General features: G+C 37.2%; 1 long non-coding RNA gene across 1 annotated transcript in view; it reads right to left on the reverse strand.

Annotated features, from left to right (window-relative positions):
• Positions 1 to 724: 724 nt before the first annotated feature.
• LOC125911697 (uncharacterized) overlaps positions 725 to 21,646 on the reverse strand; it is a 33,909-nt gene continuing 12,987 nt past the window's right edge. The window contains exon 2 of the long non-coding RNA XR_007454416.1: positions 725 to 1,036. This is a non-coding gene — a long non-coding RNA (uncharacterized LOC125911697). The remainder of the gene's footprint in view (positions 1,037 to 21,646) is intronic.

Raw genomic sequence — 21,646 nt, forward strand, 5'->3', positions numbered from 1 at the left:
GCAGATTCAAGTCAGTGCCTTCTTGTTGATGAGAGTTTCTTTTTTTAAGGGGGGAGGGGCACAGGAAGAGGGAGAGAGAATCTTTAAGCAGGTTCCATGCCCATCGTAGAGTCCAATGAAGGGCTTGATCTCAGAACCCTGAGATCATGACTCTGAGATCATGACCTGAGCCAAAATCAAGAGCCAGAGGCTTAACCGACTGAGCCACCAGGCACCTCAATAAGAGTTCCTTATGATTTAGTCATCCTTCCCTTCCCCAATATAAAGAAGGAGACACCCTTACAAATGGAAAACTGTAAGTGTTAATTTACAAACATATCAACTACCCTACCCAGATTTTGGTCTCTCCTGCATGGGATCAATTCCCTCCACGTGGTGAGAGGAGAAACACTCCACACCACTTTTTGTCCACATTAACATGTCTTTACTATTCCATTCCTTCATTTCCATAACTTTGTTGTTCCAGGAAACTCTTTTCCAGAAAGATAAAAGATCGATTCTTCAATAGAAAGCAGAAAATGGTATTATGTGATAACACTCTTTGAAGGCTTTGCCCCCAACGTCTTCTCCATACAGTGCACACCAATTCTAATTATTATATCATGATCCTTGTTATATCATGATGCAGGCAGGCCAGGTCTGAGGACCCAGAGGGGGATCCCATAGGACCAACCAAGAGGATCCTTGACTTCATGCAGGATGGAAATCAAACGTGAGCCAGTAAGAAGTGAAAGCAGAGTTTATTGAAGGTATAGAAAGAGATATAGATGGACAGTCCAGGAGACTCATAAAGGAAAAGAGTGTGAGCCTCATCTTTATTCGGAGTCTAGGGGTTTCTGACTAGATTTCTGACATCATCTATGGATGATTGTGCTCTGGTGCACATGTCCTGTCAGACATCCAGGAACTGGTCAGAAGAAGAATAGGTCCAGGTATTCATCATAAGTTACTTATTCCATGAAGTCAAGGGTCTTGGTGTTGAGATGTCTAGCACTGGTGGTCTGCAATATACCTATGATAGCTTCATCCATTCATTCTTGATGAGGAGAACGAAGGCAAAAGGAAATGCACATAAAATTAAATTTCCTTAAAACTTGTAGCTTATTGACAAATACTTGAGACAGGCAGAGCACGACATTCCTCCAGGAATTACCAACTGTCTTAATGTTTTGCTAAAGGCAAAAGCAACCTTAGTGTGATAATAGACCTCCAGGATCCTGTAAGTCTTCTTTAACATATGAAAATCTTTTTGGAAACTTCTTTGTCTCTACACTCTCCCCCAACTTAAAAGTATATGACCAGTTGCTCCTCACAATCCCAGTGCAGTTCTTTCTGCCCATGAGTCCTGTCCCTGTGCTTTAACAAATCATCTTTCTGGAGGCACCTGGGTGGCTCAGTCCATTAAGCAACCAACTTGGGCTCAGGCCATGATCTCAGGGCTTGTGGATTTGAGCCTCACATCAGGCTCTGTGCTGACAGCTCAGAGCCTGGAGCCTGCCTCAGATCCTGTGTCTCCCTCTCTCTCTGCCTTCCCTCACTCATTCTCTCTCTCTCTCTCTCTCAAAAATGAATAAACATTCAAAAAATTAACATAAAATAAAACCACCTTTTTGCACTGAAAACATCTCAAGAATTCTTTCTTGAACATTCACTCTTGCACCTCCCATCGAAAGCACATCAATTCTCACCCAGTCTTTCCTTAGATGTTATCTCTTCTAGAGAAATCATTAACTGCTGTCTCTTACAAGGAAGACATACACTATTTGTATTTGGGGGCATGTGTAGAGTGGGGTGGGGGGTACAAGTCCAAGCAAGAATAGAAGCTGGAAAAGAAGCAAAGAAAAAACAAAAACAAAACAGCTTTTCTCTCCTAAGGTCCTTTTGACTTCCCTGTCTCACTTACACAAACCTAACCAAGTCCCTGATTAAGACCCTCCTTAAACCAGATTTCAAATCTCAGTAAGTATCACCCTTTCTCCTCTGAGACATCAAGCCTCAACTGTCAAGGCAGGATTTCCCTTACCCCAGCAAGCAATAAACTCATTTGTCTTATAAATAAGTTATGTTGGTGACATTTTAGGGAGCCTGTACTCAACAGTAGAATGAAGAAAATAATGCCCACCTTACAGGACCATTGGGACAATTCCATTTTTATAAAAAAAAGAATGTTATTAAGTGCTCTGTTTGTACTACAGGCTCAATAAACACAGTACCTACTACACAGCAGGTACTTTTAATATAATTAATTGATAGAACTGATTAATAACAAGCAAGGCATTAAGACTTTCCCTTCCTTGAGCATGAGGTCTGAGAAGCAAAGGGAGGAAGCTGGAGGGGTAGGTGTGAGAGGAGGGAAATGAAGTGAAAAAGTGAGAAAAACAGAGCTTCCACACCTTTCAGCAATGTGTCAGCGTGCAAATGCACTGACACCACAACATGGGTATCTGAGGCAGCAAAGGGGCAGCAGTCCCTTCCACAGAAACTGAGACACAGCTGGAAAGAGTCACCCAGATAGAACTGCATAACTCAGACTCATGCATCTAGCTGGAGCATGTGTCTTCCTCTCACTGTAGGGGTGGAAAATAATTTTCCTTCTACCCTTCTAAGTTCTCTCAGCTGGGGCCTGTGGAGGAGGGAAAATATTTCCCTTCTTCCCTTATAGGTTTGTCAGCTGGTCTAATAATTAAATTGATATGAGACAGATTAATGGAAGGGCAAATAAATTTCATATGTATGGGAGCCCCATAAAAACATGAGACCCAAAAGATGGGCAGGTGATTGAGGTTATATAACAACCTAAGCTAAGGAGAGGGGTAAGGGCCTGGGGGGTCCACAGGAAGGAAGGCCATTCAGAAAGTCAGGGGAGATGTTTAGAAAACAAATGTTCGCCCTATTATGCAGATAAATTCCTTAGGTTAAAAAGTATCTCTGGCAATAGCTCTCTTCCTGGTACAGACTCCCTTTCCAAAGCAGATTTAGGTAGTTGAGTAGATAAAAGGCTTTTCCTGAATCTGTTGGGTTTGATTGCCTTGAGCTCAAAATAATCCTTATGCCAAAAAGCTTATCTTGGGGGTAGCAAAACCTGCTCCCATTCAGGCTCTTATAAGAAAAGACAAATCAATGAGAAAAAAAAACACAGAAGTTTAATCTCTCATACATGGGAAATACTCAAGGAAAAATTAATACTCTCTAAGAGGTGGCTCAGAATTCAGGCTTAAATACCATCTTCAGCTAAAATCAAACAAGAAAAAGTGTTGAGGGTAGAAGGCCAATAATTGGAAGACCAGGAAAATCAGGGTAACCAAGAGTAAGGTTTGTTTTCACAGATTTTTGTCACTGCCTTCTACATTGGTAAGATTCTCTGGTGATTTGTAGTCAAACTTCTCCTCCCAGTACAGAGAGGGAGACACCCTTCCAAATGGAGATTTCCTGCATAAATGTAAACTTCCCTTACAAAAGGGTAACTTCTACTCTTGTTTGCAGAGCTTCTATATCTACAATTTCTCAAAAGAATCAGCTCAAAAGAATCATGGTACCATAAAGTTACATTCTGGGGTGGCATATTCTGATCTCCTACACCACCAATGGAATGAGACAAGAAGTGATATGCTGCTTAGAAAGGGGTCTCCCTTCTTTGTTTTTCCTTCTTCCTTTTGCCAGATAAATGCCAATAAGCAGAACGGATAGGTCCCACTCTCCCCAAAGCAGCAGGCTCTCTGACCCCAGGATTACACATTCTTGAGGGTTAGGATACACACAGCTTTCCTCTGCAGTCCCTGTGTGAGTGACACTAGCCTAAGTGCTTTTCTGCCCATCTGACTTCAATCACTGGCTGATGATTTTTCCAGTGGGCCTGGAGCAAACAGCCCCACACCTGTATATGCCATGGCCACTTGCACACAATCCCCACAGGTACACCCAAGCCCGAGTCACCATCTTACCCATCATTATACACCACACTCAGGGAAGGGCATCATCATCCACATGAACTCAGAAACCAGAAATGCTGGGAGTCCCTCCGCCTCATCACCAGAACCCAGGTTCTATCACCCAATTTGTTAACTGATATAGGGAACAAAGGCAAAAGAAAAAATTACATTTTCTTACAACTTACAACCCATTGATAAGTCCTTGAGACAAATAGAGTGACCTTCCTGTAGGAACTCAACTGTCTCAATGTTAATACTTTGCTAAGAGCAAAAGACAATCTTAACTTAACATTATCTGGACCTCCAGGATCCTGTAAGTCTTCTTTAGCATATAAAAATTCCTTTGGAAACTTCCTTTTTCTTTATCCCCCAAGATATATGTCAGCAATCATCCTCCTAGCTTATAGCCTACTGATATACATCTGCAGGGTCACATGACTAAGATTTTATTAGACAGTAGTAAATGACCTTTTCATAACAATAGCTAGTCCCCTCAAGGTCCTAGAAACCTTGCTTCCAAATTCCTTAGAGATTTAACACTATCCCTAACCCCCTCCCAACCTGAAGGTATATAATCAGCACCCACACACAATCCCAGAGTAGCTCTTTCTACCCATGGGTTATGTTCCCATCCTTTAATAAAACTCCCTTTTTGCACCAAAAATGTCTCAAAAGTTCTTTCTTGATAGTTTGCTTTGAACCCCACCATTTCCATATCATTAACTACTGCAATCAGACCTAGGTCATTCCTGCCTCACTTCTACTTATCTCCCATGGCTCCTCCTCTGGTGCCCACTTGCTCTGAAACTCTATTATATGTAATTCTGATACTATGCATAGCCCCCTACAGAATGGGTACTTGATTATAGGCAGCATGAACAGTCATCATAAATGTCGCAATCCAAGGACACAAAAGCATCTCATCCTTTCTTCTCCTTAGATCCCCTGGGTTCCCTTGACCCACCTGTGGCTGTTGGTCAAGGTTGCCCCTCTGGAATCACCACCTCTCCTGTTTCCACCTGCCGTCTTTAGACTGAGCCATCTGGGGCACTCTAGAGCAAGGACACAGCCCACCCTAGACAGGAAGCTCACCCTATCAGCAAACACAGTCATCCTTGCAGGGACCCTTGTTCCCTGTACACACCCACTCCCCACACTCAACATCCAAGAAGGATGAACCACCCTCCGGATGGACTCCAATCTGCATCTACACCTAGCCCCTGCTTCTGCCACTGTCCATTTTGGACTATCATGTGTAGGATCAACTCTAGGCTATCAAGACAGTCACATCCCCCTACTGGGTTGGCGTCTCACTGCTTCTGGCCACCAAGGCATCCTGTGCTTCTTGAGGGTCCTGACAGAGCAAGTTTCTTCCCTAAATTGTACCTCAAATTCCCTGTCTATAAAATGGAAATGTTGCATGAAAAGATCTCTAATGTCCCTGACATGCCACATCTGAGACTCTGCCTGGGGACTTATATAGACTTTAATCCTGTTTTATGTCCCTGGAGAACTTCATCCTGCTTTCGGACTTGGGCAGAATACAATGTCATCCACCACCCCTGGTGGCCTGCTGTCAGGCTTCCCTTATTTGGAACCAGCCCTCACCTACTCGGTGTCATTATCACAGTAAATCACGCAGTGTTGACAGTGCCAGGTGACAAATACAGTCTCAACACAAACATTGATCCCGAAACACAATCAAATCCAGACCCCCCCCCCTTAAAAAGGAGCAAACACCTCAAAACTGAAAAGATTGGCAACATGTTCATTGTTTCCATATTCCGGGTCAGCCTCAGCCTGGCCATAGTGATGCTATCAGCCGGGAATGTCTAGGGCACTTGTCTGCACCCTTGCTACCTGTGGTGAGCCCTGACAGGCATATCCTGGACTGGAGCCCATGTTGACGCTGGACCAGCACTTGTAACTCTTATTATGATTTCAAAATGCAAGGAGCTTTGAAAAAACAAGGTTTTTTATTCGCAGGTCCTGGAGGGTTTAAAGCACACAGCAGGGCCACACAGCAAGGTTTTGGTTTTGGGTAGAGAGGAGGGAGGGGGCATGGAGTATGGACCTGATGTTGATGGTGTGCTGCCTAGGGACCCAGGGGTTCACTTTTATTGGTGAATTTAAAACATAACAGTGGGAATTATGGTGTAGGAAAGGAAAAGCAGGGTCACTCACGGGGTCAGTTATCACTGTAAGCCAGGGCTTACTAAAAAGGGAACTTTGTGGGGTAGCCTGAAGTCATATAGCTGGCAATATGTTTATTCAAGATGAAGGTCTTTGACATGGATGTTTCGGCAATCAAAAGTTTAATGTCAGGCACTCACGTTACAATATAAAAAGGTAATTCTCAGGCATTTACACTACAACAGGTTTTAGCCTCATCTTTAAGATTATTCTATAAGCAAAGACCTTGGTGTGGAGCCAACCATCTACTGGCTGGTCCAGCACTCTCTAAACATCTGGATCTGGATCTGCTACATGGGAGATAGCAGGCCCCACCCCCTTCCCAGGGTTATTAAATGGTTGTTTCCAGCTTTATTGAGATATAATTGACATATAACACAGTGTAAGTTTGAGATGTATACTGCAGTGAGTTGATACATGTGTATTGTGAAATTATCACCACAAAAGTTAGTTAACACACACTTTTTTGGTGAGAACTTTTACGATTTGCTCTCAGCAACTTTCAAATATACAATACAGTGTTTTTAACTATAGTCACCATGCTGTATGTATATTACATCCCCAAATCTAATCCAGCATGAAACTGTAAATTTGTACCCTTTGACCACCTTCACTCATTACCTTCTCCTCCAACCACCACCCCGGCAACCACCAATCTGCCTGACTTATTTCACTTAGCATAATGCCCCTAATGCCCATGTTCCAAATGGCAACATTTCCTTCTTTTTAAGGTTAAGTGATATTCCATTATATGTATGTATGTACAATGGAATATCACTTAACCTTAAAAAGAAGGTTTTTTAAGGCTGTATATATATATATATATAGAGAGAGAGAGAGAGAGAGAGAGAGAGATGACAGAGAGATGACAGAGAGACAGAGAGAGAGACCATGTCTCCTTTATCCATTCATCCATCAATGGGCACTTAACATGTTTCCTTGTCTTGGCTATTGTAAATAATGCTGCTATGAATACAAGGGTGCAGATATCTCTTCAAGATAGTGATTTCATTTCCTTCAAATATATATACCCAGATGTGGAATTGTTGTATCATATGGTAATTCTATTTTTAATTTTTTTAGGAACCACCATTCTGTTTTCCACAGTGGTTTCACCAATTCACAGTCCCACCCACAGCGCATGAGGGTTCACTTTTCTCCACATCCTTGCCCACACTTAGTATCTCTTGTCTTTTTGATAATAGCCATTCTGACAGGTGTAAGATGGTATCTTACTGTGGTTTTGACTCTCCTTTCCCTGATGATTATTTATGTTAAGTGTGTTTTCTTCTACCTCTTGACCATTTGAATATTTTCTTTAGAAAAATGTCCATTCAGGTCTTTTGTGCATTTTTAAATTGGATTGTTTGTTTATTTACTTTTGAGTTGTGTGAATTCCTTACATATTTTGGATATTAGCCACTTATCAGATATGTGAGTTGCAAATACTTTCTCCCATACCATATATTTCCTTTTTATCTTGTTGATCATTTCTTTTGTGGTGCATAAGTCTTTCAGTATGACATAGTTCCACTTGTTTATTTTTGCTTCTGTTGCTTGTGCTTTGGGGATCATATCCATAAAATTATTGCCAAGATGAATGTCAAGGAGGTTTTACTCTATATTTTCTTCTAGGAGTTTTAAAGACTTATACTTAAGTCTTTAATCCATTTTGAGTTTATTTTTATGAGTGGTGTAAGATAGGGGTCCATTTTCATTCTTTTGTATGTGAATAGCTAGTTTTCCCAACACCACATATTGACAATACTGTCCTTTTTCCGTTGAGTATTCTTAGCTATCTTGTGAAATATTAGCTGACCATATATGTATGGCTTTATTTCTTGGACCTGGATTCTGTTTCATTGGCCTAAGTGTCTGTTTTCATGCCAGTACCATACTGTTTTGATTAATATGGCTTTGTAATATCATTTAAAATCAGGAAATTTGCTGCCTCCAACTTTGCTGTTCTTTCTCAAGATTGCTGTAGCTATTCAGGATCTTTTTGTGGTTCTATGGAGATTTTAGGATTTTTAGGAATTTAGGATTAGGAATTTTAGGATTTTTTTTTTCTATTTCTGTGAGAATGTCATTAGAACCTTGATAAGGAGTATATTAAATCTATAAATGACTTTGAATAGTATAGACATTTTAACAATATTAATTCTTCTAATCCATGAACATGGAATATTTTTCCATTTATTTTTGCTTTCTTTAGTTTCTTTCATGTATGTCTTACATTTTTCAGGGTATAGATCTTTCACTTCCTGGATTAAATTTATTCGTAAGTATTTTACTGTTTTGATGCTATTGTAAATGTGATTATTTTCTTTATTTCTTTTTCAACTAATTTGTTCTTAGTATATAGAAATGCAGTTTAAGAAGACAGTACATGTAGTCCTGCTCTGAAAAGGTTCAGGATTAGTAGAATGGATTCAGCAATTTAGCAAAGTGAGCTTACCCTCATAGTGTAGAGTGCTTTGTTGTTTGAGGTGTGTTGAGCATTGGTTTTGATTTTTTAGTGGCAAGTGGATTTTTTAAAATAAAAATAATTGGGTGATTAAAATTAGATATTGCAGTGTTTGGGGTGGTTGTGCTCAAAATGATCCCTAAGGACTTTCTGACTGCCAAACATCACTCACAATGCTCCTGATTCCCCTCCATCAGGCCCTCCTTTACTATGGATGGAGGATGTTCTTCCTGGGTTGGTTTCCTCAGAATACACCTGAATTCCCTGTAGAGATTGGTAAGGAACCTCCCTGCCAGGAGCCACTCAACTGGGGTTTGCCCAAGGTCATCATCCTCATGGGCATAAGCCAGTGAGATTGTCCCTGGTGGACTTTTTTATGCTAATATTTTATGGAGGTATAATTGACATCAGTAAAGGAACAAATCTTAATAAGTGTTCAGCCAGATAAATTTTGAGAAATGCATACACTCATGTGAACATCATCAGATTAAGACTGAGAACACTTCCATCAACATAGGCAATCCCCCTGAGTCTTTTCTAACCACCCTTCCTCCATCCCCTTCTCAGGTAGTTGCTGCTCTGATTTTGTCACTCTAGATACATTTTGCCATTTTCAAATGCCAGTGGAATCATACAGTACATTGTCCCCTTTGTCTTCATTCATTCACTCCAAACAAAATTTTGGATATTTATCCATTATTGCACGTATGAGTAATTTCATTGATGAATGGTATTCCACCAGATGAATATACACCACAGTTCGTATGACCTGTAGGCAGAAATTTTTATTTCCTGCTTGGGGTTACTGTGAAAAGCTACTACAAAAGTTCTTGTACATGTTTTTTTGCGGACATAGACACTCATTTCTCCCAGCTATAAATTTAATATTGGCAGCACCTGGGTGGCTCGGTCTGTTGAGCGTCCAACCGTGGCTCAGGTCATGATCTCTCGGTTCATAATTTCAAGCCCCGCCTCGGGCTTGCTTCTGTCAGTGCAGAGCCCACTTCAGATCCTCTATCCCCCCCACACTCTTCCCCCATCTGTGCTCTCTCAAAAATAAATAAAACATTTAGAAAAAAAATCTAATATTAGAAATGCTGAATCATAGAGTAGATGCATGTTTAACATTATCAAAAACAACCAAACAATGGTGATTGTAATTATTTTATATCCCTTCAGTGCTGCATGAGAATTTCAGCTGTTCTACATCTTTATTTTAGCCAGGAAAGTAGATTATGATAGTATTTCACTGTGGGCTTGTTTTTTTCTGTTGTTTTGTTTTATATTTCCCATGACTAATGAGAATGAGCACCTTTTCATATACTATTGACCATTCTAATACCTTCTTTTCTGAGGTGCCTGGTGAAGACTTTTCCCCATTTCAATTTACATTATATTACATTTTTCTTATTTATTTATAAGAGTTGATTATATATATTATATATGAGTCCTTCATCATATATATGTATTGCAAACATTTCCCCCAGGTCTGTGGCTTACATTTTCACTCTCTTAATGGTATCTTTTAATGAGAAGACATCATTAATTTTTATGGAATTCAATTTACCCATTTTTCTTTCATGGTTAGTGCCTCCGTGTTCTGTTTAAAAAAAAAATGTTTGCTTGCCCCACGTTTATGAATATATTTTTCTAGGTTTTGTTCTAGAAGTCTTATAGTTTTACCTTTCACATTGAGGTTTTTATTAATTTTGTGTATGGTTTGAGAAAGGGATTAAGGCTCACTTAGGTTTTTCCTCATGCATATTCAGTTGTACTATCACTATTTATTGAAAAAAATCTTTCCTTGCCTGCACTGAATTGCTTTGGTGGCTTTGCTGAATATCAATTTATTGTATATTTGTGTATCTATTTCTGGTCTCTATTCTGTTGCACTGATTTTATTTTATTTTTTTAATATGAAATTTATTGTCAAATTGGTTTCCATACAACACCCAGTGTTCATCCCAACAGATGCCCTCCTCCATACCCATCACCCACCCTCCCCTCCCTCCCACCCCCCATCAACCCTCAGTTTGTTCTCAGTTTTTAAGAGTCTCATGTTTTGGCTCCCTCCCTTTCTAACCTCTTTTTTTTTTTTCCTTCCCCTCCCCCATTATTTTAAGATTTAGGACTAAAATGTCCTAATTTCTGCAGCTTCCTTGTAAGTCTAAAATTCAGGTAGTTTAAGAACACCAATTTTGTTCTTCATTAAAATTTTCTTGGCGATTCTAAGTCCTTAATGTAAATTTTAGATTCAGCTTGTCAAATATAATTTTGTTTCCTGGGATTTTGACCGAGATTGCACTTAACCTACAGATCCATTTGTAAAGAATTGCCATCTTAATAATATTGAGTCTTTTATAATTAAACATATTACAATTCTCTAGGTCAACTTTTTCAGTAATGTTTTATAGTTTTTAGTGAAGACATCTTGCATATCTTTTATTAAATTTATTCCTAGTTGTCTGCTGTTTTTTAATGCTATTATAAGTGGCATTTTTCTGTTTCATTTTCCAGTTGCTTGTGCTAGTATACAAGAACTTGTGCTAGTATACAAGAAACAACTGATTTTTGACATGTCATCTGAGAAAAAAGGCAGCTTTACTTTTTCCCTTTCCAGTTTGTATGTACTTTATTTCTTACTTTATTTCACTGTCTAGAACCTCCAGTATGATATTGAATAAAAGTTATAAGATTAGGCATACTTACATAGCTTCTAATCTAAAAGAAAAATCATTCAATGTTTTACCATTAAGAATTATGTTAGCTGTAGATATGTCATAGATACTCCATCAAATTCAGAAAGTTCTTTTCTACTCATACTTTGCTGAGAGGACTTATCATAAATAGGTGTTGACTTTTATAAACTGTGTTTTCTAAATCTTTTAAAATGATCATATGGTTTATTTCCTATGTTTCATTAATGTAGTGAAGTATATAGAATTAGAGATGTTAAACCAACCTGACATTCCTAGAATAAACCTCACTTGGTCATGTTTTATTACCCATCTTAAATATTGGTCAATCTGATTTGCTCATATTTTGTTAGGATTTTTGCATTTTTATCCATTACTCTATAATTTCTTCCTTTTTTCTTTCTTTACCTGTTCTCATTTTCTCTTTTTTCTCCTCCTTCCTGTCTCTCTCTCTCTCTCTCTCTCTCTCTCCCCCTCCTAAAGTCCTTGCCAGATTTTGGCATTAAGCTTATGCTGACCCCATAAAAGAAATTGGGAGTTGTTTCCCTTTATTTTATCTCTGGGGAAAAAACAACTGGGTTTTTTTTTTTTCTTCCTAGAATGTTAGGAAAGATTCACCAATAAAACCATCTGGGCCTGGAGTTTTAAAAACTGTAAAGGTATTAAAGTATGACTTTTGTTGACATTTACTGTACAATTCAGATTTTCTATTTTTTCTTGTGTTAGTTTAAAAAAAATGTATCTTTCAAGAAATCTATTTCCTTTAAATTGTCAAATTATTAGCATGAAGTTGTTAATAGTAATAGTACATCTCATATGATTTTAGTCATATGTGGAATTTAAGAACAAACAAATAAACAAAGAAAACAAAAGACAAATGAAAAAACAGAGTCTTAAATATAGAGAAGAAACTGGTAGTTGCCAGAGGGGAGGTTGGTAGGGAGATGAGTGAAATAAAGGGGCCTCAGTGATAAGCACTGAGAAACACATAAAATTGTTGAATCATTATGTTGCACACCTGAAACTAATATAACATTATGTTACCTATTAAAAATCACTTAAAAATTAAATTAAAAATTAAATTAAAAATCATTTTAAAAGATAAAAGGATATACATCTATGCATTTAAAAAACATAAATTAGAATCAAAGAAAAAAATCCCTAAAAGTCTGTAGGTATCTGTAGTGATACCCTCTTTTTTATTCTTGATGTTGTAAACCCCTTTACTCTGTTTTTACTTGATCAACATTCCTATAAATTGATGATGCTAAATTTAACCTGAGTTTTGTGCTCTTAGAAAGCAGCGACCATTAAGAAATCCGCCAACCCTGGGGCGCCTGGGTGGCTCAGTCGGTTGGGCTTCTAACTTCAGCTCAGGTCATGATCTCACGGTCTGTGAGTTCAAGCACCCGCGTCCGGCTCTGTGCTGATAGCTCAAAGCCTGGAGCCTGCTTCGGATTCTGTGCCTCCCTCTCTCTCTCTGCCCCTCCCCCGCTCGTGCTCTCTCTCTCTCTCTCTCTCTGTCAAAAATAAATAAACATCAAAAAAATTAAAATAAAATTAAGAAATCTCCCAACCCTTTTTTGGGAAGCTTACTGCAAAGAAGCATTTTTCCCCATATGACTCAGATAAAATTTACAGATGCTTCTCACATATCCTTCAAATCTCCAATCTTTGCTTTACAAATGACTAAGCAATCTTGCCCCCATTGATTAACTGAACAAAATGCTTGTTAAATTTCAGTTAAGCTTCTCTCCTTCCCTGAATCCCCTGCATTTTAATCCTCACCCTGAGCCATCATACAACTTCTCCTTAATGGCCCTTTGCAAGAGTAGGCTGACCTTAAGGTAAAACATCCTCTGAACTATTGTCCAATTACTCCACCTTTCATCCTGTTCACTCTTACACACCAGTTCTTTCTAGCCTTGTTTACTCCTCACTATAAAAGAAAAGTCTTCTCTGCTTAACCTCTGAGACACTTGCAAATTTCATGGTCATTCTTCTTATTGCAATATTCCATTTCCCCTTTTGCAATAATCTTTTCAAATAAAGTCTTTCCTTATCTAAGCCTGGAGTTGTTTTTTATGGCAGATTTTATCAGTTTTATTAATCTTGTCAAAGAATCAACTTTGGCCTTGTTGATTTTATCTATTTACCTATTTTCTATTCTTCTCTTAAATTCATTATTTTCTTCTAACTTCTTTGTGTTTCATTATTTCTTCTGCTTTATAACTTCGTGAGGTGAAACCTCAGATCATTGAATTTAAAGCTGTCTTCCATTCTTATATATACACTTAGAGCAATAAACATACATCTTTATAACCCCACCAATATATTGTATACTGCATTTCCTTTTTTTAAGTTTATTTTGAAAGACAGACTGAAAGCAGGGGGGGAGCTGAGATAGAGGGAGAAAGAAAATCCTCTCCCTGCTTGGGAGCAGGCTCCACACTGAGTGGAGCCCCATGTGGAGCTCTATCTCATGGCCATGAGATCAAGACCTAAGCCCCTATCAAGAGTTGGATCCTTAACTAACTAAGCCACCCAGGTTACTACTTCTTTTTGTTCAAAGAAGTATCTAATTCCCATGTGATTTCTTCTTTGATTGACAATTTATTTAGAAGTGTGTTGATTTCACTCATATGTGGAATTTAAGCAAAACATATGAACATATGGGAAGGAGGGAAAAAAGAAGGAAACAAACTTTGAGAGACTCTTAAAGATAGAAAACAAAATGAGCATTGATGGAAGAGGTGGGTGAGGTGTGGGCTAAATGAGTGTGTGTATTAAAGAGGGCACTTGTTCTGATGAGCACTGGGTGTTGTATGTATGTATGTGATGTAAGTAATGAATCACTGGGTTCTACTCCTGAAACCAATATTACACTATATGTTAACTAACTAGAATTTAAATAAAAATTTGAAAAAAATAACACACACACACACAAAAGAAGTGTGCTGCCTAATTTCCAAATATTTTGTGATTTTTCTAAGTGTTTTACTTTTTATTTTGATTTTAATATCATTGTGGTCAGAGAAAAAACTCTGTATGGTTTCAGTCCTTTAGGCTTTATTCAGACTTGCAATGGCCCAGCGTATGATCTATTTCAGTAAGTGTTTCATGTGCACTTAAACAGAGTGTTTATTGATAGGAGACAATATTCCATGGATCACTCATGTTCTGTGTGTCTTGTGAGCAGAAATACTGATGGCCTTTTTTAATCTTTTTAAGGATGCTTAAATAGGAAACAGCCTTTGAAGATGGAGATAATGTGCCTATCTGGAGCAAAGGGCAGGTTAGTTTGCTGCCCACTATAATAAAGATAATGTGTCCCTCTGGGGCAAAAGTTGGGCATGTTTGCTTTCACCCTGTGAATAAAGACTTTTCAAGGCTTCTCAGCTGTAATGCAAACCCACTACATGTATGACATTCACCTGGGCCAGACTGCATCACCCCAGTAGGAGTTGGGAAGCAAAAGAAACTGATGCCAACCTGAAGCTCTGGATGTCTGTGGTACTGTGAGTAATAAAGTTCCTTGTCTCAGACCCAGGAGTCTCTTGCCTTCACTAGCAACCATGAAATGGTGCAAAACAATCTTGTTAGCATACAAGTAGGACAAAATCTAAAAACCTTCATATTTGACACAGTTCTTGAAATTTATTCTACAGTTGTTGGATGAAATGCTTTATACATGTTAATTAGACCAAATTTGTTACTCAGGTTATTTGTATCATATGTACTTATGCCTAGTGTCTGCTTTATCAGTTATTGAGAGAGGGGTGTGTGTGACTTTCATTATGATAGTGTATTTGCATATTTCTGCTTTTGGTTCTGTCAATTTGTGCTTCATATATTTTGAAAATATATTATTGTTTCCATATATTTAGGATTATTGTGTCATCTTAAAGAACTGGCCCTCTTATCATTTATAATATCCCACCTTAAATTTGGTAATATTCTTGTCATTAATGTATTTTGATATTAATATAGCCATTCCAACTTTCTTAATGTTTACGTGGTATGTATTTTGTCATCTTTTTACTTTAAACATCTCATTTGTTATGTTTAAAGTGTGTCTCTTTAAAAAGCATACAGTTAATTCTTATTTCAACAGTCTTTTTTTAAGTTTATTCATTTATCTTGAGAGATAAAGAAAGTGCAAGCAGGGGAGAGGTCAAAAGAAAGGGAGAGAGAGAGAATCCTAAACAGGCTCCACGCTGTCAGCAGGGAGCCTGACACAGGGCTTGATCTCACAAACCGTGAGTGAGATCATGACCTGGGCCTAAATCAAGAGCTGGATGCTTAACTGACTGAGCCACCCAGGTCCCCCTCAACAGTCTTTCAATCACAGAATTTTAATTATTTTAAAATATGTTCACAGGTGGGACATCAGCAAAGTGGCAGACTCAGAAGCCCCAAGCTCTCATAGCTCCAAGAGGAACATCAAAAGAAAGAAAAAATAAATTTGAAACCATCTGATCCAACTTCATCTGAACTCTGTAGAACAGTAAAAGGTTTAGAGAAACTAAGCAAATTCCCAATTGGATGAGTCAGGAAATGTTTTCAAAATGGTAGAAAAGTTTTGTGATTTTTTTTTTATTCAACTTTACCCTACTCCCTCCCTGGATTGAAAGCAGTCTTGGTCTTCATTAGCAGGACCCAGCTTCCCCTCACCTACCTCAGACCAGAAGAAGCAAAGAAAAGCTTATTTATAAATTACTGTTTATCTGTTGCACCAGGACTACAGGATACCTAAAAGACTGATATGCGGTGCTCATCTCTGTCCTGCAGAATTCAGAATGCTGGTAGAAAAAGCAGTAAGGGAATTACAAATACACACTCCTTGGGCAAAAGATTATAGATAGAGACATACAAGAGACCATCAAAGGCCGAGAGACAAAGCTGGGTAAGACTCTTTAGGAAATTAGGACATTCAAAAACAGCAAGGTATAGAGACACATATGAGAAAAGAGGGATACTCAGAAAAGACCTGAGAAAGCCTTAAGCTTTCACCTGGGGCTGATCTCTAGGCTCGGAGAAGGCTTATCTAAAGGGGAAAAAGCGCTTAGCAGAGAGCCTATCTGCAAATACTGAGAGATGTAGTTGTTCTCTCTTTCAAGGATTTACCATGTTTTTGTTTGCTTATTTCAGCTCATAGTGTTCAAGGAAATCTCTGTCAAAACATCACTGGAACCAAGCTAAAGAAGGAAGATTTCAGTTATCACACTTGAAAAGGAATAGTCTACAAAGGTAGTTTGGAAAAGACTCAAAACAAATGGACTATTACAGCCTTCGACAATTGAGAAAAAAAAAAGAACAAATGATAGGAAAGGAAAAGACACAAAAGCTTTAAAACAACTATTACATATGCCTAAGGAGCTTAACAAAAACAGAAATAATGGAAGGAAATCATGAAAATAATATATAAACAAATTACAATATCAACAGAAAGAGAGATTATAAGAAGAAACCAAGTAGAAATTCTGGAGATGATGAAAAGTGCAATAGTTGAAATAAAAAAATCACTAGAGGGCTTCAATGGCAGATTTAAGGAGGCAAATAGAGAATCAGCAAATTTGAAGATACAGTAATTGAAATTATCAAGAATGAGGAGCAGACAGAAAAGAGAATGTTTTAAAAAGTGAGCAGAAATTAAGGATTTATGGAACACCATTAAGCAGATCAACATATACATAAAAAGAACCCCAGAAAGGGAAAAAAGCAAGAAGGGGGCATAAATATTATTCTTTAAAAAACAAAAGCCAAAACTTCCAAAATGTGATGAAAGACATGATTCTACAAATCTAAGAAGCTGACCAAATTCAAAGTAATCTGAAGTTGCCCACATTGAGACACATAATCAAACTGTCAAAAGACACAGAGAATTTTGCAAGCAGGAAAAGAGAAATGACTCATGATAAACAATGTATTCTCAATGTTATATCAATTTTCCATTACAAATTTTCAAGGCCAGAGGGTAGTAGGATGATATATTTAAAGAGCTGGGAAAAGATAAATAAACAAACCTGTGAGCCAAGAATTCTATATCCACCAAAACTTTCCTTCAGACATGAGGGAGAAATTAAGGCATGCCCAAATAAACAAGTGTTGAGAAAGGTCATTATCACTAGACCTTCTCTTCAAGAAATGCCAAAAGGAGTCCTTTACGTTGAAATAAATACAACACACTAAATAGTAACTTGTCATATTATTGTAATTTTGGTTTGTAGCTCCACTTTTTATTTTCTACAGGATTTAAAAGACAAATTAAAGAAGAGAGGCATCATGGCATCATGGTGGAGTGAATCCTTTGATTCACAGTGGTGGCACCAGCAGTGGCAATGGCATCAGTGACACTGATGACCCCTCTGGCAAAGGAATGAAGGGTGAAAGTGATGAGTGGGAGTCTGCCTGGCCCCACAGACTATAGCTAGAGGGTTCCACTCAGCTGCACCCAGATTCCTGGGGAGAAACCTCTATTGGGGGCGGGGGACTGAGGAAAGAAGGATGACAAAGATCTGAAAGAACACATTTCCTGCTATCTGCTCGGTAAGTTCAGCAAGAGGTCCATTCAGGACCTCCCCAGGATCCTCTTACTAAGCTTTGGGCACACCCAAAGCCCCAGATGCTTGGCACACTGCCCCAGGTCTGCCGCCAGCTTTTTTTGTTTGTTTTACCCGCTCTCTCCTAAATATAAGGCTCAGTTCCTGTAAAAGAAACCAAAAATTTATTCTGTAGCGCCACCTGCTGGAGAACAAAACAAAGACTTCTAATTGCCAACCTGTTCAACTAGAATCAAAGCAAACAAAACTTTACCTCAATAATGAAAGGTACTTGCTATTTCACATGTGGAGGCAGAGGCACATTTCATCAGAAACTATTAAAAAATCATTATAATACAGTATCATGAAAAGAAAATGACAATTATCCAGCAACTGAACTCAGAGATACAGAATATCACAACCTAACTGATAGAGGATTCAAAATAGCTATTATGAAGACATTCAGTAAGCTACAAGAAAACTCAAAAAAACAATTCAATGAACTCAGGAGTAAAATTGATGTACAGAAGGAATACTTTACCAAGAAGATTAAAATCATTTAAAAAATTCTGGAGCTGAAGAAATCAATAAATGACATAATAATGCATTAGAAAGCATTGAAAATAGGTAAGATCAGGGGCTCCTGGGTGGCTCAGTTAATTGAGCATCCAGCTCTTGATTTTGGCTCAGGTCATGACCCCAGGGTCATAGGGTGGAGCCCCACATCCGGTTCCATGCTGACAGCCCTCTTCATCTCAGGGTTCTTTAAAAGAAAGAAAAGAAAGTGTGTGATGGGCATTGAGGAGGGCACATTTTTGGATGAGCACTGGGTATGGAAACCAATTTGACAATAAATTTCATATTAAAGAAAGAAAGAAAGAAAGAAAGAAAATAGACAAGATCAGATTAAAGGCAGAATAAGTTATCTGAAAGAAAGGAAACTTCAGGACCAGATGTTTCACTGGTGAATTCTACCAAACACTTAAAGAAGAATTAACACTAATACTCTTTAAACTCTTCCAAAATATAGGAAACACTTGCAAATTAATATTACAAGGCCAGCATTATCTTGATACCAAAACCAGATAAGGATAGACAGTATCCTGATGAATACAGATGCAAGAATTCTCAACAAACTATTAGCAAATAAAAGTCAAGAACACATTGAAAAGATTATACACCTACCAAGTGAGATTTGTCCCTGGAATGCAAGGATGGTTCAACATATGCAAATCAATTAAGTGTAATACATCACATCAATTAAATAAAAGATTAAAATGTCATGATCATCTCAATAGATGTAGAAAAAACATTTGACAAAATAAAACATTGTTTCATAATAAAATCCCTTGACAGATTAGATATGGAAGGAACACACTTCAGCATCATAAAGGCCATATACAAGAAACCCACAGCTAACATTATACTCGATGGAAAAAAATTAAGATCATCTCACAAAAATTAACTCAAAGTAGATCAAGACTTAAACATAAGACTGGATGCCATAAAACTCCTGGAAGAAAACTTAGAGATGAGGTTCCTCAATATTGATCTTGACAATGGTAATTTTGGCATGATGCCAGAAGCAAAATCAACAAAAGCAAAATCAGCAAATGGGACTATCAAAAGCTTCCGCACCTCAAAAGGAACAATTAATCAAGTGAAAAGGCAACCTAAAGAATGGGAAAAAAAAGTTTGTAAATCATATATCTGATAAGAAGTTAATATTTAAAATATACAAAGAACTGATACAACTTAAAAACAGACCCAAAAATCCAGTTAAAAATGGGTAGCAGAACTAAGTAGATATTTTTCTGAATAAGATATCAAAATGGCCAACAGGCATATGAAAAGATAGTCAACATTATTAGTCATTAGGGAAATGCAAATCAAAACCACAATGAGATATCATCTCACACCCATTAGAATGTCTCTCATCAAAATCACAAGAAGTGGCAATAGGTGCTGGTGAGGATGTGGTGAAAAGGGAACACTTATACACTGTTAATGACATGTCAATGGTCCAACCACTATGGAAAACACCATCGACTTCCCTTAAAACTTAAAAATAGATCTACCATATGACCCAGAAATTCCACCACTAAGTATATGCCCAAAGGAAGTGAAAACAGTATTTCAACAAGATATATGCACTCCCATGTTTATTGCAGCATTATTCATAATAGCCAAGATATGAAAACAACCTAAATTCCCATCAACAGAAGAATGGATAAAAAAAGATGTGATATATACACAATGGAACATTATTCAGCCAAGAGAAAGAAAAATATCCTATTTGAAACATGGATGGACCTTGAACACATTACGCTAAGTGAGATAAGACAGGCAGACAAAGATAAGTATTATATGATATCACTTATATGTAGAATCTAAAAATTTTAACTTAAAAAAAAAAGTAAAATGGTGGCTACAAAATGATGGGAGATAAAAATTTATGTTGTTTAATGGTACAAATTTGCAATGAGCAGTAAGTAAGCCATAGTCATCTAATGCACAATATAATGAATATAGAAAACAATATTGTATTATAATTATGTAATATAATAAATGTTGCTACAATAGAAATCAAATGACAATATATATCAAAGCAACACATTGTACACCTTAAATTTACACAATATGTAAAATACATTCAATAAAAAAGATAAATATGTAAAAATATAATAAACCAGATATTAGGCACATAATCTTTAAAGATGTAATTTGTAACATTAATAACATAAAGAAAACAGATGGAATCATAGAGTTTTTATATTCAATTGAAGTTGAGTTATAAGTTTATAAGTTAGTTATAAAGTTAGATATTATATGTAATCACCATGGTATCCACAAAGAAAGTATCAATAAAATATATACAAAAGGAAATGAAAAAGGAATCAAAATATGTCACTACAAAAAAATTAACTAAACACACCAAAAATAAGGCGGTAAGGAAGGAAATGAGGGACAAAATCACCAATAGACATACAGAAAACAAATTAATGAAAGGACCCAAGTAAGTTTTTCCTTATCAGTACTTATTTTAAATGCAAATGGATTAAATCTCCAATCAAAAGGCAGAAATTGGCAGAAAAAATTTTATTATGTGATATGCCTAAATGCTATCTACAAGAGACTCACTTTAGACTTCCAGATACAAGTACATTGAAAGTGAAAGAATGGAAAAAGATATTCCATGCAAATAGTAACCTGAAGAGAGTAAGGTGGCTATACTAACATCAGACAAAATAGACATTAAGTCAAACAATGTTGCAAGAGACAAAGAAAGACATTACATATTGATAAATATATATACATATATATTCATGAAGAATATATAACAATGATAAACATATGCACAAACATCAGAGCCCCCAAAATATGAAGCAAACACTGACAGAATTGAAGGGGAAAATAGTTCTGCAATAATAGTTGGAGACTTCAATACCGACTTAAAGAATGGATAGAACAATAAACCATATCAATAAAGAATAGTCATCAAGGAAATGCAACAACTTGAACAATGCCATAAACCAATTAGACCTAAAAGACATCTATAGAACATTCCACACAAAAAGAGCAGAATACAAATTTTTCTCAAGTGCATATAGCACACTCTCCAGACTAGACCATATATTAGGCCACAAAACAATTTTTTTAATTTATTTAAATTCAAGTTAGTTAACATATAGTGTAGTCTTAGCTTCAGGAGTAGAACCCAGTGATTCATCTCTTACATATGACACCCAGTGCTCATCCCAAAAAGTGCCCTCCTTAGTGCCCACCACAAAATAATTGTCAATAAATTTTAAAGATTAA

This window comes from Panthera uncia, assembly GCF_023721935.1.
Source record: "Panthera uncia isolate 11264 chromosome C1 unlocalized genomic scaffold, Puncia_PCG_1.0 HiC_scaffold_3, whole genome shotgun sequence".
Lineage (NCBI taxonomy): Eukaryota > Metazoa > Chordata > Mammalia > Carnivora > Felidae > Panthera > Panthera uncia.